Below are 26,871 nucleotides of genomic sequence, written 5' to 3' on the forward strand. Positions count from 1 at the left end.
TGGCCTGTTAGGAATCGGGCCACCCAGCAGGAGGTGAGTAGTGAGTAAGCAAGCATTACCCTCGAGCTCCACCTCCTGTCAGATCAGCGGCAGCAGATTCTCACAGGAGCGTGAGCCCTATTGTGAACTGCGCATGCAAGGGATCTAGGTTGCACACTCCTTATGAGAATCTAATGCCTGATGATCTGAGGTGAAACAGTTTCATCCCAAAACCACCCCCGCCCCTCCCTGCCCTGGTCTGTTGAAAAATGGTCTTCCACAAAACCAGTCCTTGGTGGCAAAAAGCTTGGGGACCACTGCACTACGGGTTGAAATGTTGTAAGTTGAACCATGGTTACCTTCTTTCAGTCTCGTTGGTGTTTCTTTGTGATTATATATATATATATATATATATATATAATATATATATTATAATTATTTTTTATATATATAAAATATATATATTATAATTATTTTTTATATATATAAAATATATATTATAATTTTATATATATATATATACACACACACACGTCCTTACTTGGAGATGATATCCAAAATCTAATCATGTGGCTCTTGGCAACCGTGAAGCTCAGACAGAACCGCCCTCCAAGCCCCTCTATATGCCATAAAGCGCCCTGCCTCCAGGGCACTAAGCCCCATCAGCCACTTATAATCCAAATCTTTGAAGTAAGAAAAAGGGAAGGAAGGAAGGACGAGGAAGATTGAAGGGAGGGGAGATGAAGAAAGGAGAGAGGGAAGGAAGGGATGGACTTGAAGCAGAAAATGAAGCCGAAAGCAAGGAAAAAGAAATCTTTTTGAGATGAAGTCTTGTTCTGTCACCCAGGCTGGAGTGCAGTGGCACAACTCAGCTCACTGCAACCTCCACCTCCAATTCAGGTGATTCTCCTGCCTTAGCCTCCTGAGTAGCTGGGATTACAGGCACGTGCCATCACACCAGCTAATTTTTGTACTTTTAGTAGAGACGGGGTTTCACCATGTTGGTCAGGCTGCTCTCAAACTCCTGACCTCAAGTGATCTGCTCGTCTCGGCCTTCCAAAGTGCTGGGATTACAGGTGTGAGCCACCATGCCCAGCCAGAAAATTAACTTTAGATGTGATCAAGACACCCAAGAGAGGTCAGACTGGAAATGTGGCCTTGGAGAGACAGGGGTGGTCAGAAGCCAGCCCTCAGACGTCTGTTTTTGTGCTATGAATTGCCATCTGTTAAAGCTATACAGCTTTAGTTGAAAGAGAAATACTGAGCCTATAGCTTCTTTTTTCTAGGTTGTTAAAGTACAATGCTTGAAAGTATCTCGTTTGATGAGGGGTTGGTATTTTAAATGGTTTTAAGGGCTAAGTGCAGCGGCTCATACTTATATTCCAACAGTTTGGGAGGCCAAAGCAGGAGGATTGCTTGAGCTCAGGAGTTAAAGGCTGCAGTGAGCCATAATGGCGCCACTGTACTCCAGCCTGGGCAGCAGAACAAGACCCTGTCTCAAAAACAAACAAAAAAATCCATCAAGTAAATGAGTTTAAGCATTTGGGAGGCATTTCCCTTTTTTTCTTAGCTTTCCAGTTTCTGATACGGGCAACCCCTAAATTAAACCCTTGCTGAAGTCTGGGGAGCTTTTTGTACCTATGTAGAGATCCACATATACATTCGCAAAGATCTCAAAATCATTGCCAAACATCCTAACTGTCTACTGAGTTGGAAAATTCATGGTTTGATCAGCTAGGTCTGTGCATATTGTACTGCTCTCAGATTAAGGCTTCTGTGATCACAAATGAGTATATAACAGGTTTCACTCCTCCCAAAAGCAGGGTTCCAGAAGAAGTCAAACCCCTATGATATGGTTCGGCTGTGTCCCTACCCAAATCTCATCTTGAATTGTAGCTCCCATAATTCCCCCGTGTCATGGGAGGGACCCTGTGGGAGGTAACTGAATCATGGGGGTAGGTCTTTCCCATGCATTCTCATGATAGTGAATAAGTCTCATGAGACCTGATGGTTTTATAAAGGGGAGTTGCCCTGCACATGCTCTCTTGCCTGCTGCCATGTAAGACGTGTTTTGTTTCCCCTTTGGTTTCTACCACTATTGTGAGGCCTCCCCAGCCATGTGGAACTGTGAGTCAATTAAACCTCTTTTCTTTATAAATTACCCAGCCTTGCATTATGTCTTTATTAGCAGCATGAGAACAGACTAACACACCCTATCGAGGTGGGATTCACATTTATCACTGATACTTCTCTGCATGGTTCCCCAGGAGTGGGCATGCTATTAATACAGTTATGGTCTTCCTCATATTTGAATTATAAGAATATATAAAGCTAGTATTTTTCAATTGTCTCAATTCTTTGAGAGTAAATAGGGGAAAAAAAACCTGCTCTCTGGAAATCACAGGAGAAAATGCTTTCAGGTTTCTTAACCCCTAGAAGCAAAAATGGACATGAAAAGTTACAACGTATCATAGTCATTGTCATTTATCTCTGTGCTTCCTTCCTTCCCTCAAATGACTGTGTTCCAGCTGAAAGGTAGAAAAGAGGTTCTAGAAGTGTCTTAGTTTTGGGATGGGGTAGTAGGTTCTTGTTTTTGTCTGCCCATCAGCCTCCCTCCTTCTAATAAGTGTGTTTTCCTTTGCCTTGACTCTAGGCCTCCAACTCCATGTTTGGTCCATGTTAGACAACTCCACGCTTCAAAGAAGTAGCATGACCCGGCCGGGCGCTGTGGCTCACGTCTGTATTCCCAGCACTTTGGGAGGCCGAGGTGGGCGGATTATGAGGTCAGGAGATCAAGACCATCCTGGCTAACACGGTGAAACCCCGTCTCTACTAAAAATACAAAAAAATTAGCCAGGCGTGGTGGCGGGCGCCTGTCATGGTGGCGGGCACCTGTCGTCCCAGCTACTTGGGAGGCTGAGGCAGGAGAATGGCGTGAACCTGGGAGGCAGAGCTTGCAGTGAGCCGAGATCATGCCACTGCACTCCAGCCTGGGCGACAGAGCAAGACTCCTCTCAAAAAAACAAACAAACAAAAAAAAGTACCATTACTCAGAGCCTTCTATCACCTATGACAATGGTGACAATTGGTTCAGGAATGGGCATGTGACCCAGGCTTGGCCAATCAGAGTTATGCACCATATCTGACCATAGTAATTGATGAGGGAATGGGCATGTGACCCAGGCCTGGCCAATCAGAGTTCTGCATCACCTCTTAACCAGAGTGGATTGTTCAGGAATTAACTAATTAACTAGTGCCCCAAGGCACTCTGACGACAGTTCATTTTGGATTTTTTATTTTAATTTCTGGGAGACAAAAGTCCTTATTTTTTCTACTGAAATTGCTAAACTGTTGGTAGTTAGCCTGTAGTATATGGAGACCATCTTAAGGAGACAATCTGCCTGAGAATAACCACCAGAGGAAGAATAGAGGTGAGAGAGAGCTCAGGACCAAGTGTTGATGTCAGTATTGAACCCCGTGATCCAGCCAAGTTTTCAGAAGTGCAGTCTAATACTCTAATACTTAAGCCAGTTTGAGTTGAACTTTTTTCGTTTTCTTCTCTCTCTCCCCTAACATTCTAAATGAATACAAATATGATTCCAGAAGATGTGGTGGTAACAGGGGCTAGAAGGCAACGAAGTTGTCAAGGTGGACTGAAAAGTAAGGAAGAAGGAATGGGCTAAATAGGGAAAGGTCTATGACTGGAGGAGAGTCTGAGGGCTTGGGAAGAACAAGGAGAAGTAGAAGTAAGAGACATGACAGACAACATCAAGGGACAGCAAAGTGGATTCATATAAGAGGGAACATTGACTGCTGTGTCACTTGAAGCTTTTAAAAATTAAGAGGATTGGGATTGCTTGAACCCAGGGGTTTGAGGATGTAGTGAGCCATGATTGTGCCACTGCACTCCAGCATGGGCAACAGAGCAAGACTCTGTCTCAAAAAGAAAAAAAAAAAGAAAGAAAGAAAAAATGGAGGATTGAAGATTAAAGAATGATGTGCTTAGAAAATCTAATGGAAATCATGCAAAAGTCCCTAGAATTAATGAGAAAGCTCAGCAAAGTAGCTGAATATAAGACAAACACATTTTTTAAATTGTCTATTGATTTATTAACAGAAAATGGGAAGAAAATGTCACCTACATAGCCAATAAAATATCTAACACTAACATTGGAAAGAAATGCATAGGAGCCTTATAAAGAAAATTATAAAACTTTACTAAGAGAAATAAAAGATGGCTTCAGCATTCCTGGTGAAGAGACTGAATATTATTAAAAATGTCAATCATCCCCCAACTAATTTTACATAGACTTAATGCAATTCCAATTCACAGGTCAATGCATTTTTGAAAACTGGCAAAATATCAGGTTTTTTTAAAAAGAATAAACAGATTGTAATAGCTGAAAATAAAGAGTATGCTTGAGTGGGGATAGGGTTTGAACTGGTGTCCCCACCCAAATTTCATGTTGAAATGTAATCCCCAATGCTGGAGGTGGGGCCTGGTGGGAGATGGTTGAATCATGGGAGCAATTTCTTACAGTTTAACAACATCCCCCTTGGTGCTGTCATCACGATAGTTCTCATGAGCTCTGGTTGTTTCAAAGTATATGGCACTCCCCCAACCTGCTTCCTGCTTTGGCCATGTGAAATGCTAGGTTCCCCTTTGCCTTCTGCCATGATTGTAAGTTCCCTGAGGCCTCCCCAGAAACATCAATATTCACAGTAGCATTATTCATAATAGCCCCAAATCAGAAACCACTCAGATTTTCATCAACTGACAAACAGATAAATAAAATGTGATATATTATTATAATGGACTATTATACAGCCATGAAAAGGAGTGAAGTATTGCTACATGCTACAACATGGATGAACCTTAAAGATACTACGCTAAACTAAAGAAGCCACTTATATGAAATTTCCAGAATAAGCAAATCCATAGAAACAAAAATCTATAGAGACAGAATAGATTACTGGTTGCCAGGGACTGTGGTGAAAAGGGAGAGACTGCTAATGGGTACAGGGTTTCCTTTGTGGGGAGCAGAAATGTTCTCGAATAGTGTGACAGTTCATAACTTTGTGAATATACTAAAACCTACTACCCTTTTACAACCTATTGTACATTTTAAAAGGCCAAATTTTATGGTATGTGAATTCTCTGTCAAAGCTTTTATTTTAAAAGCAGCAAAAATAACAAGCCAGGAAGAAAAAATTGATCACAGAACTAATAAGAATGCTAAACATAAGAAGAGGGAAAATATCTGTAAGTAAAACAAAGGCTTCGAGATACACAGCCAAGAAAAATACCCTGCTAAAAAGGAGAAGGAAGCTTGAGCTGGTGAGAAGTGTAATAGCTTCAGCAGGCAATTTCAATGGATTTGGTCCTGGCTTTCCTAGATGCTTAACCTCTTTGAGCCTTATTTTCTCATCTACAAAAATGTGGACAATAATATCTATTTCCTTGCTGGGCATGGTGCCTCACACCTGTAATCCCAGCTATTTGAGAGGCTGAGGCAGGAGGACTGCTTGAGGCCAGGAGTTCAAGACCAGCCTGAGCAACATAGCAAGACACCTGTCAATCAACCAACAATAAATAAACATGTAAATAAGTAAACAAATAAGTAGGGCTGGGTGCAGTGGCTCATGCCTGTAATCCCAGCCAGTTTGGGAGACTGGGGCAGGGAGATCACCTGAGGTCAGGAGTTTGAGACCAGCCTGGCCAACATGGTGAAACCCCATCTCTACTAAAAAAATACAAAAATTAGCTGGGCATGGTAGTGCGTGCCTGTAATCCCAGCTACTCAGGAGGCTGAGGCAGAAGAATTGCTTGAACCCAGGAGGTGGAGGTTGCAGTGAGCCGAGATCACATCATTGCACTCCGGCCTAGGTGACAGAGTAAGATTCTGTCTCAAAAGAAAAGTAAACAAATAAGTAAATAATGAGTACATAAACAAGTAAATAAGCAAATAAGTAAATATAAAAGTAATAAATAAAATTTAAAATAAATAAATTAACTCAGAACAAATAAAATGAATCAGTGAAATTTCCCCAGGTTGGTAGGAGGGTTCATGAGGGTGACTTCCACAGGTGCCCCTTAACAATGGGGTTACATCCCGATAAACCCATCGTAACCTGAAAACATTCTAAGTCCAAAGTGCACTTTCCACTTGATATTTTCAATTTATGATGGATTTATCCAGATGTAGCCACATCATGAGTAGAGGAGCATGCTTGGGTGTGTATTGCTTTCGCATCATTGTAAAGTCAGAAGATCCTAAGTTGAAGCATCGCAAGTCAGGAACCATCTGTCTCCAGGCCCTGGCACACACTTAGGACCTCTCCTCATGCTGCCCACAGTCACGTGTTCCTGTATGCTTCTGGTTGCAGTCTCAGTGCACCTCTTAGAGACAAATAAGGCAGCAGGGACTAGACTGAAAAGGCAAAGGTGGAGAGAGAAAGAACCTTGGAGAAGATTGGTGCCTACGGAGGAGGAGAGAAAACCAGAAATGAAAAAGCAAGCAAGAGAAGGCAATGGATGATCCATGCATCCATGAGTTCTCAGAGAGGACACGATGCAACATAAGGTCCCTAAGGCCTCTAGGTAACATCTGAACTTTTTTTTTTTTTTTTTTTTTTTTTTTTTTTTTTTTTTTGAGACTGAGTTTCACTCTTGTCTCCAAGGCTAGAGTGCAATGGTGCGATCTCAGCTCACTGCAACCTCCATCTCCCAGGTTCAAGCGATTCTCCTGCCTCAGCTTCCCAAGTAGCTGGGATTACAGGCACCTGCCACCACACCCGGCTAATTTTTGTATTTTTAGTAGAAATGGGGTTTCACCATGTTGGCCAGGCTGGTCTCAACTCCTGACCTCAGGTGATCCACCCACCTCTGCCTCCCAAAGTGCTGGGATTACAGGCTTGAGCCACAGCACCCGGCCTTTTTATTTGTTTTTTAAATTAACAAGTACAAAGAAAATCTTCATAGAATTGTGGTCATAATACAAATTATGGCAACCTGCATATAAAACCTGGCACCAAATTTGGGCTTTGGGGAACATTTGTGTAGAAAAATGTGCATTAAGATCTGCACCAGTCTGGGCACGGTAGCTCACGCCTGTAATCCTAGCACCTTGGGAAGAAAGGCAGGAGGATTGCTTAAGCCCCAGACTTTTAGACCAGTTTGGACAACATAGTGAGACCCCCATCTCTACAATAAAAATTTTAAATTATTAGCCAGATGTGGTGGCATGTGCCTGTAGTCTCAGCTACTCAGGAAGCTGAGGCAAGAGGATCACTTGAGCCCAGGAGTTTGAGGCTGCAGTGTGCTAGGATTGCACTACTACACTCCAGTGTGGGCAACAGAGTGAGACCCTGGTCTGTAAGAAAATAAAAATAAAAATGAAAATCTGCACCAGGGCACAGTGCAGTTGCAGATGGATGACCTTGACAGGAATGGCCACAAGGGCACTTCATCTGAGGCCACAAGGAGCTCTTGGTCTCCAGCCTCAGGCCTAAGCCCTACATGAGGACGTCTGCTCCGAGGAAGGGCCAGAAGAGCTTGTGTCTGAAGGCAGGACCCCTTCATCCAAAATGCCTCAAGCCTGGGATGAAACAAAACTGGTCCTGGGGAAAAGGGCAGGAGAGAAGGGCTCTTCTTCCCATCTCCTGTTTCTGGGCTCTGACCACTATTGGAGGATTCTAGCTGTCTGGTAGACATATCACCGTAGAACTTTTTGATTTCCAAATACTAGACTGTTTTCCAAGTAAGCCGACCAATTCTAACTTAAACTTGGGAGTTGGACTGAGGTTCATGAAAATCCTACTGCTCTCTGGTAAATAGCAAATCCCAATACAGCACTTGCTCTCTGCCAGACACTGTCCGGAGTATTTTATACATTTTAAATCATTTGCTCCTTACAACACCCCATAAGATAGATCCGGTTATAATGTTATTCTTGTGCTCAAATTAAGGAAATGAAAGCACAGAGGAGTTAAATAACTTACCCAAAGGCACACATCACCAAAATCTGATCTTTGACTGGAGACAAAAAGAGATTTCAAGAGGATCTCAAACACGAGAGGGTTAGGCTGTATATACACTGCAGAATTGCACTAAATGCAAAAGCATTAGGAACAAATTAGACAAAAGCAGCTTATCTCCAACTGTTATGCAGGAGCTACATTTTCAAGCTGTTTGCAGGAGGGAGAGTAATTGCACAGGAGAACCGCAGGGATGGACCACTGCCCCATCCATCTTTTCACATTCCCTGGAATGACTGCCCCAGCCTTTTTCTCTTTCCTGAAAGGTCTAAAAAGTGTTGCCGAGGAAGCAAAGAGAGTGAAAGCTGCCGCTCCCGAAGTCCTCCTTCCAGGGTGGTCTTCTTTTCTTACAAGAAGCTCTTGGCTCCGAGGAGGGCCCAGACTTTGTGTCTGAATGTTTGGCAAAATGTCTCAGGCTCTCAGCACCCCACCCCCGCCCCACTGCACCCCAGTCTGCTCCTACTCTCTCAAGGGATATGGCCCATGCCAAATCTCAGAACTTCTACCTCTAGTGGAAGCAAGTCCTCAAAAGGCCTTGGAAAGCATTCAAGCTTGTTAAAGGAAGGTCAGTGTCTACGTGGTGGGATGAAGAGCATGCTAAAAATTCAAGAGAGAATGTGTTGCTACCTTGGATTGTTAAAATATTAGGAGAGCTGGGACAACTAAAAACTCTAATCAAGAGTGAAGACAGACTCCGCTATGGATTTTCTAAGATGAGTTTCCTACTTCTGGTGCTGACCGATTTTAGCAACATCAGGATAACAATGAAAAATCAGGAAAACATATATATTTGTGAAGGATTGCCTGTTTTATAGTAAATTAGAAAAATTAGCAAAAATGAGTGTCTTTAAGCAAGGGAAATTTATCCGTGGAGTAACGCCATGCCCAAAGCAGTATGTAAATGATACTTAAGTGAGCAACCTGTCAAATTGCTGCATATTATCATATTCATTAATTTTGAAAGAAAAATCTACACGACCACCACCCAGATGCTAAAAACCCCTCCGACATAAACACGGACGGTTCCCGTTCAAAATTATTTTTAGTCTGATAGCCCAAGACTATGACTGTAAAGTTAGCTGGGGGAAAAAGGGGGCAGAAAAATAGTGTGATTTCCTGGAAATCCCACAATGCAATTTCACTTTGAACTTGCAAGCAAATATCCAGGCATGATCTGCATGAAACTGGGTGGTGTTTCGTTCTAGAACTATGGGTCCCAATTAAAAATAATGAGGCCTGTCTCCAGCCGCCAGACCCAATTAGAGATAATGAGGACTGATGGTTCCTGAAATAGATTTCATTTTTCTCTGATATACGAATTGGGACAGGGGTCTTAGTAGGGGTCACTGGAATAGACCTGGTAACAAAGCATGGGTCACTCAAGCTTACGAAGCCCTTACGAATCCAGTTATTAAATGAGGAAGTGGGAAGTTCCTTAGCTTCTAAAGCACAGGAGTAACCTTGCGAGACATGTGCCCATCAGGCACATTCGGATATACATCGTTAGCCAAATGGTATGTCTGTTGCTATTAAAAATTTTATAATAACAACAGTACCATTTAAGTAATTGCTTAAAAAATACTGAAAAGTATAGCCAGCTTCATGTGTGTATGTATACACGTATGTGTGTGTGCATGTTTTCATGCACGTATCTACACACACGCATTTCATTTGGAATAGTTTTAGACTTACAGAGAGTTTACAAACACAGTGCAGGCGGTTCCACATACCCTCTCTGTTTCCCCTAATGTTAGCATCTCACTTAACCCAGTACACTGGGAACAACTAAGAAATGAAATTAACATTACCATTAACTAGACTCCCGATTTGATTCAGATTTCACCAGTTTTGCCACAAATGTTTGTTTTCTGTCCCAGGCCCCCAATCCGGGGCACCACTGTGCTGTCCGAAACTATCTTGCCATTCACTTGTTTACTTACTCCTCATCTGCCTCCTCCCCCATAAATTCCTCGAAAGCAGAGACTACGGCTGTCCTGTCCACAGCTGCACCCCCAGGGCTTAGCCTTGATCACTACGTGGAATTCTAGGAACCAATGCATACTATCGTCCAAGTGTGTAGGAGGCTCTATTGTCAAGGCCTCGGCATAATCACTGGCATAATAATTGGCACATGATGTATGAGGTTGAATTGTTTTTAAGGAGCACAGCATCATGATAAGAACATGCACTAGCAAGTGGTTAATTATTATTAGTTGAATGAGTGAAAGGAAAAGCCATTATTCAGGGAAGGCAGGAACCAAAAGATCTACAGGCAGCTCCTGGTTTACGAGCTATTTCAACCACCTGCATTTAAGCCTTCTTTGAATCATTTTTTAGCATACGAAGTAACAAAAGGCTAGCTCACAATCCCTGAGTAGTCAAAAATTCATCTCAGCACCCATTGAGATGACTGGTTAATCTGTTCTTTCCAGAGCCTCCCTTGGAAAGATTCTCTCCCTCTCTGTTCGCCTTCCTAAGCCCAAGAGAGAGAAAGCAATCCTACCTAAGGCAAGGTTCAGCAGAATTTTTCTGGGAAGAGTTAGATGGGAAATATTTTAGGCTTTCCAGGTCATAAAGGGCTCTGTTACAACTACTCAACTCTGCTCTTGTGGCTGAAAAGCAGCCATGGACAATATTATACACTAATGAACATGGCTGTACAATAAAACTTTATTTATAAAAACAAGCAGTGGGCCACAGGCTGTTTTTCAATCTAGGGCATACTCACCCATATAAACTACACAGATATATACAATAAACACGTGGAACAGAAGATCAGGTACAAAACTGAAAATACCGTCCAATTAAGAGAGTTTTTGCATATAAAGAAAGGAGGTTCCTAAAAACATAGACAGATTTGCAAAAAAAAAAAAAGAAAAGAAAAGTGATTTTATTTTACTGAGAGTTGATGTACTATAACTGTTAGGAACAAAAGTCTCATCACTTTACACAGTTACCACTTTTCATGTGTGGTGAGAACATTGAAGATCTACTCTCTCTGCGAATTTCAAGAATGTGTTAATTAGCTTGATCATGCTAATCATTCCACAAAATATTTGTATATCAAAACATCACATTGTACACCTTAAATACATACAATTTTATGTGTCAATAACACCTCAAATACAGCTGGAAAAAAGAAAATACTTGTGATACAATATTTAGCGAAAATACAGGTAAAAAGATATATCTCTGCAAAACAGAGGCAACACATTAGAAGAAAATCCCTTTTTAGAGATGTTATTTTTATAATTTCACTGTTGTTTTGGGTTTATTAAAAAGCATGAAATGCAGAAGGGGAAAGGAACAAAAAGTTCAGAGCCAGCATTATCACAGCCTAGTTCTGTGATCTATTCTGTAACTTCACAGGGTGTCAGCTGTCTCATCAGTTTAAAAGGGACACTAAAGCCAGGTATAGCAGCTCACACCAGTAATGCCAGCACTTTGGGAGGCTGAGGTGGGAGGACTGCTTGAGCCCAGGAGTTCAAGACCAGCTTGAGTAACATAAGCAAGACCCCATCTCTTAAAAAATAAGATAAAATAAACTGACAGCATCTCCCTCATAGGCTTGTTGTAAGGATTAATAATTAATGCAAGTTGCTTGCACAAAATTGTGAATGCACCAAATGCCACTGAATTGTTCACTTTGTAATACCTAATTTTACAGTAATGAGAATTTCACCCCAATTTTAAAAAGCTAAGGTAAATCACATATGCATAACACACACACACATATCATGTATATGTGGTTAATTATTATTAGTTGATTTTGATATCTATGTTATGATCCCCAATGATTATTCTCAGAATTTTACTCGGAGACCAAAACATCTTGACAATAGTGAAGCACCTGCGATGGGACTTTTTAGCTATCACCATCCTTCTTCTGAGCTTTAAATAATTCTAAGTGGTATATCAAACAATGCAATCAACCTAAAATACTTTTGGGAGTCTAAAAAGAGTTGATATATAGAAAGCATTTAGGACAGGACCCAGCACTGAGCAAACAGTCAATAATTGCTAGTTATTATTATGGCTATTGTTAAGTTACGAGTGACCAGAATATTTTTAAGTTGAATTGAATTCTAGAAGAAAGCACTTTAGAGACACCATATCAGGCAGAAGAGGCACTTTTTCTTTTCTTTTTTTCTTTGAGACAGTTTTCTCTTTCAGGCTGGAGTGCAGTGGCACGATCTCTGCTCACTGCAACCTCTGCCTCCTGGGTTCAGGTGATTCTCCTGCTTTCAGTCTTCTGAGTAGCTGGGATTACAGGCACCTGCCACCACGCCTGACTAATTTTTGTATTTTTAGTAGAGACAGGGTTTTGCCATGTTAGCCAGGTTGATCTCAAACTCCTGACCTCAGGTGATCTACTCTCAGCCTCCCAAAGTGCAGTTATTACAGGTGTGAGCCGCCGCGCCCAGCCAGCACTTTTTCTTCCTTTTAAAAATAACTACAGAAAGCCAGGCACAGTGGCTCACACCTGTAATCCCAGCACTTTGGGAGGCCAAGGTGGGTGGATCACAAGGTCAGGAGTTCAAGACCAGCCTGGCCAAGATGGTGAAACCTGTTTCTACTAAAAATACAAAAAAATTAGCCAGGCATTTTTTTGGCATAATTAGCCAGAGATTATGGTGGCAGGTGACCATAATCTCAGTTATTTAGGAGGCTGAGGCAGAGAATTGCTTGAACCGGGAGGCAGAGGTTGCAGTGAGCTGAGATCGAGCCACTGTATCCCAGCCTGGGTGACAGAAGGAGACTCTGTCTCAAAAAAAAAAAAAAAAAAATTAAATAACTACAGAACCTCGGGCACATTCTACTGTAGCATAAAGAAAGAGTTCCCTCCTCATCCTTGCTCCCTGAGCAAGATTTTAAACTCTAATGTAATAACAGTGTTAATATCTAAGAGATGTATTGAAGAGGTGTATTTTGTCAAAGGTATCTTAATCATAGAGTGGGGGGAAAGTTTATAAGTTTGGCAGAATAGATTTTCCAAAGATGGTCACAATAGTGCCTCCCATCCCACTTGCTCTTCTAAACCTTTCCATTCCCCCATCAAAAGATAGAGTCTAGGCTGGGTATGGTGGCACATGCCTGTAATCCCAGCACTTTGGGAGGCCAGGGTGGGTGGATTGCTTGATTCCAGGGGTTTGAGACCAGCCTGGGCAAAATGGAGAAACCCCATGTCTACTAAAAATACAAAAATTAGCCGGGCATGGTGGCACGCCTGTAATCCCAGCTACTCAGGAGGCTGAGGCAGGAGAATCACTTGAACCCAGGAGGCGGAGGTTGCAGTGAGCCAAGAATGCACCACTGCACTTCAGACTGAATGACAGAGTGAGATGCTGTCTCAAAAAAAAAAAAAAAAAAAAAAAAAAAGTAGAGTCTAATTCCCTCCCTTGAATCTAGGTGGCTTGTTACTCACTTGTAACCAATAGAAGGTGGGGTAGCATGGACGAAGAGTTCCTTCCTTATCCCCCATGTGGAGGAATGATGTGTTCCAAGACCCACTAGCCTGGGAATGGGAGAAGAGAGACCAAGAAGGGGTGACAGACAGCATGGAAGTAGGGAGAGGGGATGCAGCAGGAAATGATCTAGCCACTGGACAGTGATGGAATCGTTCACCTGGTGGATGAGAAGGATGCCTGGACAGGCACAGACAGGCCACCAGGTTGTGCCCGAGAAGTCTGATTCGCCTCTTCAGGTAAGCACTGCTGCATGCTGACAGGGCCTCAGATAGCAGCCTCCTTGGACCACAGAAAATACTTTCTAGACAGGGCTTTTACTCAATACCGAAGGACTGCTATCAGGGATGGTCTTGTGTAAGCCTTAAAGAAATGAGAACTGACTGGGTGCAGTGGCTCACGCCTGTAATCCAGCACTTTGGGAGGCGGAGGCGGGTGGATCATAAGGTCAGGAGATCGAGACCATCCTGGCTAACAAGGTGAAACCCTGTCTCTACTAAAAACACAAAAATTAGCCAGGTGTGGTGGTGGGCACCTGTAGTCCCAGCTACTCAGGAAGCTGAGGCAGGAGAATGGCGTGAACCTAGGAGGCGGAGCTTGCAGTGAGCCAAGATCGCGCCATTGCACGTCAGCCTGGGCGACAGAGCGAGACTCCCATTGTGTAGGTTGCCTGTTCACTCTGATGCTAGCTTTTTTTTTTTTTTTTTTTTTTGCTGTGCAAAAGCTCTTTAATTAGATCCCATTTGTCCATTTTGGCTTTTGTTGAAATTGTTTTTGGTGTTTTAGTCATGAAGTCTTTGCCCCTGCCTATGTCCTGAATGGTATTGCCTAGGTTTTCTTTTAGGGTTTTTATGGTTTTGGGTTTTACACTTAAGCCTTTAATCATCTTGAGTTAATTTTTATATAAGATGTTTTTAGGAAGGGGTCCAGTTTCAGTTTTCTGCATATGGCTAGCCAGTTTTCCCAGCACCATTTATTAAATAGGGAATCCTTTCCCCATTGCTTGTTCTAGTTCAACCATTGTAGAAGACAGTGTGGCAATTCCTCAAGGATCTAGAACCAGAAATATCATTTGACCCAGCAAACCTATTACTGGGTATATACCCAAAGGTTTATAAATCATTCTACTATAAAGACACATGCACACGTATGTTTATTGCAGCACTATTCACAATAGCAAAGACTTGGAACCAACCCAAATGCCCATCAATGATAGACTAAAGAAAATATGGCACATATACACCATGGAATACCATGCAGCCATAAAAAGACTGAGATCATGTCCTTTGCAGGGACACAGATGAAGCTGGAAGCCTTATCCTCAGCAAACTAACACAGGAACAGAAAACCAACCACCACTTGTTCTCACTCATAAGTGGGAGCTGAACATTGAAAACACATGGGCACAGGCAGGTGACCATCATACACCAGGGCCTGTCGGAGAGTGGGGAAAAGAGAGGGAGAGCATTAGGCCAAATACTGAATGCATGTAGGGCTTAAAACCTAGATGACAGGTTGATAGTGCAGCAAACCACTATGGCACATCTGTACCTATGTAACAAACCTGCACTTTCTGCAAACGTATCCTGGAACTTAAAAATAAATTATTTTTTTATTTTTATTTTTATTTTTTTGAGACGGAGTCTCACTCTGTCGCCCAGGCTGGAGTGCAGTGGCCAGATCTCAGCTCACTGCAAGCTCCGCCTCCCGGGTTCACGCCATTCTCCTGCCTCAGCCTCCCGAGTAGCTGGGACTACAGACGCCCGCCACCTCGCCTGGCTAGTTTTTTTTGTATTTTTTAGTAGAGACGGGGTTTCACCGTGTTAGCCAGGATGGTCTTGATCTCCTGACTTCGTGATCCACCCGTCTCGGCCTCCCAAAGTGCTGGGATTACAGGCTTGAGCCACCGCGCCCGGCCAAAAATAAATTAAAAAAAAAAAAAGAAAAAAAAAAGAAATGGGATCGGAGGCTTTCTCAGATGAGGTGACAAATCTAGAAAGAAATCAGTGTTCACCCATTATCTTCACTCTTGGCTCCCTGAGCAGAATTTTAGACCCTAATATCAATTAGACAATTTTAATATCTAAGAGACATGTTGAAGAGGTGTGGTGTTTTGTCAAAAGTATCTTAATCATGGCAGGGGCAGCTTATAAAATAAGTTTGGCAGATTAGATTTTCCAGAGATATTCACAACAGTATCTCCCATCCTACTTGTTCTATACCTTGCCACTCCCCTATCAAAAGGTAGAGTGTAAGTCTCTCCCTTGAATCTAGGTGGCTTGTGACTCACTTGTAACCAACAGAATGTGGCAGAAGGGACACTGTGTGGCTTCCGGAGCTAGATCAAAGACAGAGCTTCCATTGCAGGATCTGGCCCCCGAGGCCACCAAGCTGTAAGAAAGCCCAGCGCATGGAAAGGACACCTGTAGGCATTCTGGTCAGGTGGCCTCATCCTCCAGTCCCCCGAGTCCAGGAGCCAGGCATGACCGTGAGTCTGTCTTAGGATGACTTGAGATCAACTATCAAGTCACTCCCACCCCAGCCTTGGGCTCTTCCCCGCTGAGGCCCCAGACATTGAGGACTAAAGACAAGCCAACTCTGTTGAACACTTTCTTTTTTTCTTTTTCTTGAGTCAGGGTCTCACTATGTTTCCCAGACTAATTTCAAACTCTTAGGCTAAAGGGATCCTCCCGCCTCAGCTTCCTAAAGTGTTGAGATTACAAACATTAGCCACCACACCTGACCAACCATTATATACTTTCTGAATTCCTTGCTCACCAAGTTGGTGAGAATAAAAGGGTGATTTTTATGCCACTAAGTTTGGGGTGGTTTATTACTCCCCAAGAGTAACTGAAGCAATAAGGAATAGACTTTCTTAACTGACCTCTATGAATCAAACCCCGACGCGTTACTGCTTTCCATACCCTGTTGGACACACTGATGCTACCAGGCATGCTGAACTGTCAAAAACAGTAGATCTTCTAGAACTTTCTTACCTTAGGTCTGGGGCCAGCAGCATCAGTACCCTCTGGGAGCGCTTAGAAATGAAAAACCCCAGATCCTCTCCCAGACTTAACTGAATCAGAATCTGCTTTTTAATAAGATCCCCAGGGGACCTAAGGACACTGGCAAGTTTGAGAAACAGGCTCCCTAGAACATCTGTGCATTTCTGTTCCCACCAACAAATACAGGCAGCTCATAAGAATTCAACTCAGCTGGTGGGAACAGAAATGCATGGATGTTCTGTTTTTGTGCTCATGACACTTGCTGTTTTAATTAAGTAATTCATTTCAACATCAGACAAACCAATGGAACCCAAGTGCATAGACATCTTTCAGTGTGTATTACAAAGACAGTCTGTGAGTTAATTTCCATTAAATTTGGTAAGGGGAGAAAACTGTAAAAGATCTAGGATAAAAACCTAGAAGGTATCCTGTACTCAGATTGTTTTGCACGTGTTAAGTCCCGATTCCACAATAAAGAAACTGACCCTGGGAATTACAGACAATTCATTATGGGTATAGTTTTTTGTTGTCTTTTTTTGTTTTTTGAGACAGAGTCTCGCTCTGTCACCCAGGCTGCTGTGCAGTGGCACAATCTCAGTTTACCGCAACCTCCGCCTCCTGGATTCAAGCGATTCTCCTGCCTCAGCCTCCCAGGTAGCCAGGAGCACAAGCACACACCACCATGCCCAGTTAATTTTTGCATGTTTAGTAGAGATGGGGTTTCACCATGTTGGCCAGGATGGTCTAGATCTACTGACATCGTGATCTGCCCGCCTCGGCCTCCCAAAGGGCTAGGATTGCAGGGGTGACTTTTTTTTTTTTTTTTTTTTTTTTGAGATGGAGTCTTGCTTTGTCGCCTAGGCTGGAGTGCATTGGCATGATCTTGGCTCACTGCAACCTCCGCCTCCTGGGTTCAAGCGATTCTCCTGCCTCAGCCTCTCAAGTAGCTGGGATTACAGGCACCCACCACCATGCCCGGCTAATTTTTATATTTTTAGTAGAGACGGGTTTTCACCATGTTGGCCAGGATGGTCTGGATCTCTTGACCTCATGATGCGCCCGCTTCAGCCTCTCAAAGTGCTGGGATTACAGGCTTGAGCCACTGCGCTCAGCCAAGGATCTTCTTTAACAAGTCCTACCCAATATTCTTCTATATTATATATTGTTTTGGACTGATATTAATCCTTGTCTTCTAAACCCTTCTAGCATTTACCTTTGTATATGAAATGAGGCAATAACTTATTTTTCTTCACATACAAAAGCATTTTTTCTTTTTTTTTGAAACAGAGTCATGCTCTGTTGCCCAGGCTGGAGTGCAGTGGTGCAATCTCTGCTCACTGCAACCTCTGCCTCCCAGGTTCAAGTGATTCTCCTGGCTGAGCCTCCCAAATAGCTGAGATTACAGGCATATGCTACCACACCTGGCTTTTTTTTTTTTTTTTTTTTTTTTTTTTTGGTATTTTTAATAGAGATGGGGTTTCATCATGTTGGCCAGGGTAGTCTAGAACTCCTGTCCTCAAGTGATCCCCTCACCTTAGCCTCCCAGAGTGCTGGGATTACAGGCATAAGCCCTCATGTCTGGCCAGTTTTTCTTTTGAGACAGAGTCTTGCTCTGTCACCCAGTCTGGAGTGCAGTGGTACAATAACAGCTCCCTACAACCTCAAACTCCTGGGCTCAAGTGATCCTCCTACCTCTGCTTCCCAAGTAGCTGGGACTACAGGAACCTCCCACCATGCCCAACTATTTTTAATTTTTATTTTTTGTAGAAACAATCTCTCAGTTGCCCAGGCTGGTCTCAAACTCCTGGGCTCAAGCGATCTTCCCACCTCAGTCTCTTAAAGCATTGAGATTGCAGGCATAAACCACTATGCCTGGCCAATAAATTTTATTTTAAATTTACACAGCCCCCTGTGGGTTAACGCTACCATATTAGGCTATGAAAGTCTAGCCAATTTAGTAATTTAAAAAATCTGTTTTGTTTCCTCTCCAGTGTTCTAAGGCCAGTGGTTCTAAACTGGGGGCAATTTTGCTCCTGAGCCCCAAGGAACGTTTATCATTATCTGGAGATAGTTTTGCTCGTCATGATGTGGGCAACATCTAACATCTAGTGGCTAGAACCCAGGGAGTCACTAAACATCCCACAATGCTCAGAAAGTGCCCCCAAACAAAGAATGATCCAGCCCCAAATGTCTTTAACACCAAGACTGAGAACTCTTGCCATAGGCCTTTCTCATGGTAAGCAAAGGTTTTCCTAACTTGTATAATTGTTATATTCATTTCCTTGATTTAATTGTGGTAAAAAAAAAACACCACCTAACAAAATTTACCAACTTACCCATTCTAAGTGTACAGTTCATTAGTGTTACATTCACCTTGTCACCAGATCTCCAGAAGTTTTTCATCTTGAAAATTGGAAACTCTATACCTGTTAAACAAGCACTCCCCTTTTTTCCTTTCCCCCAACCCCCCGACAACTACCATTCTGTTTCTGAGTCTGACTACTCTGCATATCTAAGTAGAATAATGCAGTCTGTCTTTGTGACTAGTTTATTTCCCTTCGTGTAACATCTTCAAAGTTCATCCATGCTCTTGCGTGTGCCTGAATTTCCTTGTTAAGACTGAATAATATTCCATTGCATGGCGATGCCACGTTGTGTTTCTCCATTCATCTGTTGATGGGCAGTTGGGTTGTTGGGCTGCTTCCACTTTTGGTTATTGTGAATAATGCTGCTATGAACATGAATATGCAAATATCTCTTTGAGATCCTGCTTTCCATTGTTTTAGGTATATGCTTAGAACATGGATGTATCATTTTCTTGATGAAATATACTTTTTGGTTTTGAATGATTTTAGAATGACAGAAAAGTTACAAAGAAAATACAGAGAGTTCCCAAATGCCTCGCACCTGACTTCCCCCTCACTCCCGTCCATCATTTCACATGACTACGGTACATTTCTCACAAGTAAGACATCCACTTTGGTACATTCCTATCTAAACTCCAGACCTGATTTGGACTTTACCACCTTCCCCAGAAATGTTCTCTTCCTGCTGCAGGATCCAACCCAGGGCACCGCATTGCATTTCACTGTCATGCCTGCCCAGTCGCTTCTGCTCTGGGACAGTGTCTCCTGCTTTCCTTGTTTTTCATGACCTTGACAATTTTGGAGTGTGTTGGTCCGGTCTATTGTAGAATGTGCCTCAACTTGGGGTTGTCGATGTTTTTCCTCATGAGTTGACTGGGGTTATAGATTTTGGGGAAGAAAAGCATGGAGGTGAAGCACCTCTCTGCCTTCATCATTTACCGGGGAAGCATGAGAGCCACTGACACCACTGCTGACCTTAACCTTTATCACCTGGTCAAGGTCATGTGTGCCAACCTGCTCCACTGCAAAGCTACTTTTTATTCCTCTCCATACTCTGTTCTTTGGAGGCCGGTCACCAAGACCAGCCAAACAGTGAAGGGAAGGAGTGAAGGGAAAATTAGCCTTCACTTCCTAGGGGAAGGAGCATCTACATTTATAAGGAATATTTATAAACTCTTTTATAAGAAATATTTGTTTTAGAATAAATATAAACTTGTTCCAATGTAGCATAAGAAATATGGCTACATTGGGATTCTAAGAAATATTTGTTTCTTCTCCTCCATGTAAATATTTCTTTAAGCAGCATTTACTCACAGATACTTGTTTTAGACTTTGGGTTCTAACCTAAATTTGTTCAGCTTTGACCACTCCTTGCTTTTTTAAGCTATGTACCAACAACTATATGTTTTGTTCGATACTTTAATGTATGTTTTAAACCTGATAGAAACAGACTTTTTCCAGGGAATAAATCTTGCTGCACAATGTCATAAATGTCATTGATAACCGTGACAATAAAGGCTACCCTGGTCATTCTGAACAAGATGTTATCCGAACCTGGTGCCTGAAACACCCAGTGCCTGAGAGACACAGTTGAAATGAGGACCAGTTGCACATCACCTCTAGAATTACCCTGAGAAGCTTACAAGCATCCTCTCAAGACAGAGCTGTAAAACCCTTCTGGGAGGATAATTAATTGGTCCAATAGAGAGGACATTGTCATTAACACTCAGCTGGTCCAACGCTGTCCCAAATCCCTGGCTGGGTTCAGGGATAAGTCATAAAACCAGGGTGGAGGCCATATCCCTAAAAGGAAACGAAGCTCTGTCTTCAGCCAGACACAGACATTCAGGTGCAACATCGCCTGTACTTTTATTTTGCTGTGAGCCCTACATCAAAAAGGTGGGTGGGAAAAGAATATTTAGGATAAACAACAGTTCATTGGAATAAAGGGTTTCTTGAGAAACCCTGAAAAAGGCCAGGAGAAGTGTGTTTTTCTCTGAGAATGTATTCTCCTGATTGCAAAGCTATTTCTCATCTTTGCATCTGAAATCAAACAGAGATTAGGAGAACTTATTTGAACTTAAGTTACTATCGAAATGGTTATTCTCTGATTTAAATTTTCAGTGAACAATTGGGTAATGAGACACCGTTTCTTTAAAACATTAAATTATTTAAATGGAAAAAGACTTATTATTACTTGGTTATTTCAGTCTCCAGCACATACTGGCTGGCCATTACTGTAAAGTGATCGGCATTCAAGATTGTGTGTATAAGCGTGCCATTTTCATTCTCAACATCAAGCATGTCATGGAGTTTACAGTGACTCAGGCAAGTGACAGTTTCAAAATCAGGAGAATTGTACTTCAGAGTCAGTCCTTTTCATCTCAAGGGCAGATTAATTTTTGAGGCAATCAACACATCCCAGCTCATGCAATGCATGGCAACTTCCTTCCTGATGATTAGTGAATCTGCAGGTATTGGTTTTGATAATGAACTATCAGCAGAGCACATCTACCAAACCCTCACTGCCTCCTCCACTGTGCAGTTGCTCTTTAAAGAAATTCGAATGGAATCTAAGCACTAAAGCTAAGCACACTGAAAGAACATTTCTATATACGCACTTGGTAGGTTTCAAAGCTCACAGAACAGACCACAGAATTTCACAAATGCAAGGTGATGAAACACACATTCTTAGGGACCTGAGGGTCCCAAACAAGTCAGGCGCTAGGACCTCCACCGTATTCTCCAGGCCCAAGTTGTGGAGGTCTTTTTGTCCGTTACACCCATGCATGTAATCAGCGATTGTTCCTATTGTAAATCCCAGATTCACCATCTGTATGCTCCAAAAGGCTGGGGGATTGTTAATACCCCATCCCTATGGGATTAATCTGCAATTTCACACTAAATGATTTTTAAGTATAATTTGTTACAATGATACATTACCATTTCTAAAACAAACAGCCAGGATTGTTAGGAGGCAAGTATCTGGGGAGTGCTACACTGGAACAAGTTTATATGCCACGGTTTCACGTTCACCTCACTTCAGACACAAATGGGCAGAGATGGGAAAAGCCCCATCTAGAACCTTGGGAATGGGCTGTTGGTAAGTGAACATGCCGCTTTTTTGTTACTGGTGAGCATGATCTGAACACACAATAGTGATAAGACTGCAAGAAGGTTCTCTAAAACCACTCAGGGTTGCTGGGTGTTTGCAGGATAAAGCTGTTTGCAGTGAAAAGTACAAGTTTGGATTCTCTGTTGAGCAACGAACTATTTAAAAAGGCCCTTTTGTGGACAAAGGAAGAGCTCCCCCCCCATGTAAATCAATCTGTGACATAAAAAAGAGGTGGCTTGAAGCATGCAGACAAGTTATGCATTTTCATGTAACACTCTTTTGTCTTAGTTTATTCCACGAAGATATTATTCCAATCAAAAGTTACCATGAATTTCAAAATGCATTACACAGAAGAACATACTTATTTGAAATTCAAGTCTAAACAAAGCAAGAGCGCCAAACACCCACCTCACAGCATCATCAGGAAGTCAGAATAAGATGTACAGAACTTAGCACACTGTTGAAAGGATAGCTTATTCTTTTTATTAGCTACTGACAATTTTTCTGAAATTGTGACAGCAACATGGACACAGAAAATATTTTATTTTTGTCTCCACTGTATTATAAGACCAAAGAAAGACATGTTCCAAGACAAATGGCAAAGGCCCAAGTCTTGGGATTGGGTGATAAGGACTGGTGGGGTCTGGGGCATACTGAAAACCCTGGGACCAGCCCTGTAACAGGAGACGAGCTGCACTTGGTCCCAGCTGATAGCTATCTTGAGGGATCGTGGGCCTAGTGTGGCCAACTTTCCGATTTTTAAAGAAAAAACCCAACGTGTAGAATTTTAAAATGCTGGCATCTAATTCAAATTTGTAAAAAGAAAACCTGTGCGCCAGACAAAGCCTGTCTGTGGCTGAATGTGGTCTGTAGTTCTCTGGCTCAGGATCCCTGATTTGAAAAAACAGAAAAACAAATACAAAGATAATAGAATATAGAATAGAGTAATAGTCCCAGTCTAATAATGTAGACCCAGATTAGATATGGAATTATACATAACTGCACCCACAACATAGGTTCAAGGACTAGAGCAATAATCCTGCACGATATAAGAAAATAACACTAAAAGAGATATACAAAGTGGCCAAATTCAATCAGCTATAGAATTCAGAGGCAAGACAGCTTTTCCCTGATTGGTGATTGGTGAATGGAATTTCCTGATGGAAAATGAAGGCAAGGTCTTAGATTGGGTGAGGTGATGGATTCAGGACAGAAGACAAGGGCCCTGAGTATTTTTTATTTTATTTTTGAGACAGGGTCTTGATCGTAGCCCAGGCTGGAGTGCAGTGGCACGATCATGGCTCACTGCAGCCTCCACCTCCTGGGCTCAAGCGATCCTCCTACCTCAGCCTCCTGAGTAGCTGGAACTACAGACGCACGCCACCACACCTGGCTAATTTTTGTATTTTTTGTAGAGATGAGGTTTTACCATGTGGCCCAAGCTGGTCTCGAATTCCTGGGCTCAAGTGATCTGCTGACCTCGCTTTCCCAAAGTGCTGGGATTACAGGTGTGAACCCAGCCAACTTGATTATTTTTTACTTTTTTGGGGCCAATCTAGCTACAGAACAAGGAGAAGCGCCATCAGAAACACAGTCATCTGGAAACACAGCCTTTGCTTGTTGAGCACCTTCTAGCATCAGGTGCTGTCTTTAAGCCTCTCAGAGTCCTGAAAGATGAGTGCTGGTATTCCTTTTTGAGAGATGGGGAAGTGAGAGTGCAGGGAATAACTTGTACAGAAACACTCAGCCAGGGGGGACTAAGGGAGGGACAGCTTTGAGACTTGAACCTGGTCTGCCTCACAGCGGAGCCATCATGAAGCCCTTTTCCTAGAGGGCTGTCACCCCATTGAGAGTCTGCCAGCAGCGGGGAATGGGTGGTTTTGAGCAAATATTCTAATTCATATGGAATCACTGCGTTAACATGACATGGATTATTCACTTGCCAACAATAAAACATGCTTAAGGTTAAGATGATGCCAATTTGTCATGTCTTTGATGATTCAGAAGGTATCTCAGAATTTTCCAGGGCCTAGTGAGTATCCATTAGCAGTATAACAATGTAGATAGATATTCAGTAATACCAGCCAAGAGACAGCCCAGATTTTTTTTAAAAGCTTAAAAAAAAAAAAAGAAAAAGAAAAAAGTTACAAAAGGCTGGTCACGGTGGCTCACGTCTATAATCCCAGCACTTTGGGAGGTCAAGGCGAGCAGATCACTTGAGGTCAGAAGTTCTAGACCAGTCTGGGCAATATGGTGAAACCCCGTATCTACTAAAAATACAAAAATTAGCCAGGCATGGTGGTGCACGCTTGTAATCCCAGCTACTCAGGAGCCTGAGGCAGAAGAATCACTTGAACCGGGGAGGCAGAGATTGCATTGAGCCAAGATCCCACCACTGCACTCCTGCCTGGAGAAAGCGAAACTGTCTAAAAAAAGAAAAGAAAAAACACTCCAAAGAAAACACGTTTCATAAAGGAATGCCTGGACATAGTGACTAAAACAATCACAAAATTAAATGAGGTTATTATAAAAGGATGGACAAGAATTTTTAAAAATGCTCTTGCAACTTGCCCAGTGCACATTTGTGGATCACAGTTCAAAACGGGCTTGATTTTGTTAGCTGCTGTCCACTTTTCTGGGAAGTAGAAAAGAACAGTGATGGACCTAGATCTGAGGTGGCAGGATATCACAAAGATGCAAAGACATTAGAGCATTCCCTTCCTGGAAACATCCAAGGGTTTAGCATCCTCTTATTAAATAATACATATGACAACAATGATAAGCAGCTCTTCTGCAATCGCATTTCCAAAGAGAACGATCATACACATACCAGTTATGCTAACAGCAGCGGAGATCAATGACCAGTGTATTTTCATGGTCTCCTAAAGGGGAAAAAATAATCTGTGCTCCTATCTTCTGAAGTTGTTTGTTGGACATTAAATGGTGGCTCCACAGTGCTACAGAACTGTACATCTAGGAAACCAGAATCTGAAATTACTGGCATGCACCTTGGAGAGGGGGCACTGGATAAACTCTGTGAGAACTTGTGAGTTTTCTTGTGTCTGTTTTTATAGGTTCTCACTCTGTTGCCCAGGCTGGAGTGCAGTAGTGCAATCTTAGCTCACTGCAGCCTCAACCTCCAGGGGCTCAAAGCAATCCTCCCATCTCAGCCTCCCAAGTAGCTGGGACTACAAGCATGCACCACACCATACCATGCCTGGCTAATTTTTTTTTTTTGTAGAGACAAAGTCTCACCATGTTGCCAGGCTGGTCTCGAACTCCTGAGCTCAAGCATCCACCTGCCTTGGCCTCCCAAAGTGCAGGGATTACAGCCCTGAGCCACCACACCCAGCCTCCATTGAGAACTTTCTTACAAGAAAATACCACTGAGCTTTTAGGAATTGACAAAGCAAGGGGAAAAAGTGCCTATAAATCTCCAGGGTACTTACTATGTGCCAGACACAGCCCAGGGTGCTGTGGCCCTGGAGGGTTCTAGTTTAATGGTTCATGAAAAAACAACAACAACAAAAAAGACCTTGGTATTTCTGCTTCGTAGACATGCCCTGCAGTTCACCAGACCAAGCCAATGGTCAGGGTCAAAGAAAGAGACCTGATCATTACTACAAATCACATATTCCTGACCTCACTCCCTTTTCCTCCTCACCATTGGAAAACTAGACCAATAAGCAACGCAAAAGTCAAGGACTTGGGGAAAAAGGAGAAGAAATGGTCATGATCTGTTAATAAAACTGAACTAGGCCGGGGCGTGGTGGCTCATGCCTGTAATCCCAGCACTTTTGGATCATGAGGTCAGGAGATTGAGACCATTTTAGCTAACATGGTGAAACCCCGTCTCTACAAAAAAAAAAAAAAAAAAAAAAAATACAAAAATACAAAAATTTAGCCGGGCATGGTAGTGGGTGCCTGTAGTCCCAGCTACTCGGGAGGCTGAGGCAGGAGTATGGCATGAACCTGGGAGGTGGAGCTTGCAGTGAGCTGAGATCGCGCCACTGCACTCCAGCCTGGGCCACAGAGCCAGACTCCGATTAAAAAAATAATAATAACCTAAAAAACAAAAAAACAAAAAACTGAATTTCTTGATCAAATAAAACCTGCTTTCAGCTTGCCAAGTGACTTAATAATCTTAATCCTTCAGTATAAACACTGTTCCTACACATTACATGTGAGGAACTGGTGTTCCCAGTTATGATTGAGTTGGTTTATAAGCTTATCAGCATCATGAACAAATATTTCTTACATAGCCATGGGCACCTTAGCGTTGAACAGACCATGCAGATAACAGATCAGGCAGATAACTACACTGCTTAACTATCAAACCTAAGCAACCAAGACGCAGATTAGAGCATTTTCCACTGCATAGAACTGGAAAGGAAAGCCAAAGCCACATACCTATTGCTTTTTCTTTGTTCTGCAAGATTTCCTGTACAATCAGAGGTCTGGTAAATTCGGTTTATGTTGGGCCTCGTAGAAAACGTGCTATGAGGGAATCTGAAGAAATCAGGACCAATATAAGGCCCGGGATCCTCTCCCTACACCGGAGCAAAGGATAACGTGTAATGAAGCTATGGATGCAGGTGAATTTCACATTCTTTCATTTAAACAAGAAAAAAAAAAAAGGTGGTTATTGGCCGCCTTTAGCTCGGTGAAAGCATCACCTAGTACAGGTGTCCTCATTTGCTTGACCATAAAATCACCTGAGGCACTTGTTAAAAAATAAAGATTCCTAAGCCTTGCATTTTATGGTTCCGACGTCACCCCAGGTGACCTACAATTGAAAAATGCCATGTATTTATAAAAGGGAAAAACAGATTGATGTAACAAAGTGAAAGCAGGGTTTTTGTTAAGTTTCCTGGATTTTGTAGCAGTAGGTGTTTTAGTGGCAA

The 26,871-nt window shown here is 42.5% G+C and overlaps 1 protein-coding gene across 4 annotated transcripts in view; it reads right to left on the bottom strand.

Moving 5' to 3' along the window:
* The window catches only part of LOC105493449 (myosin IH), a 138,493-nt gene extending 112,083 nt beyond the window's left edge, over positions 1–26,410 (bottom strand). For all 4 annotated transcript variants that reach the window (XM_071071163.1, XM_071071164.1, XM_071071165.1 and 1 more), the window contains exon 1: positions 26,378–26,410. The gene's annotated coding sequence lies outside the window, so the exon portion shown is untranslated. The remainder of the gene's footprint in view (positions 1–26,377) is intronic.
* Positions 26,411–26,871: the final 461 nt, after the last annotated feature.

This window comes from Macaca nemestrina, chromosome 10, assembly GCF_043159975.1.
Source record: "Macaca nemestrina isolate mMacNem1 chromosome 10, mMacNem.hap1, whole genome shotgun sequence".
In the NCBI taxonomy this organism is placed as follows: domain Eukaryota; kingdom Metazoa; phylum Chordata; class Mammalia; order Primates; family Cercopithecidae; genus Macaca; species Macaca nemestrina.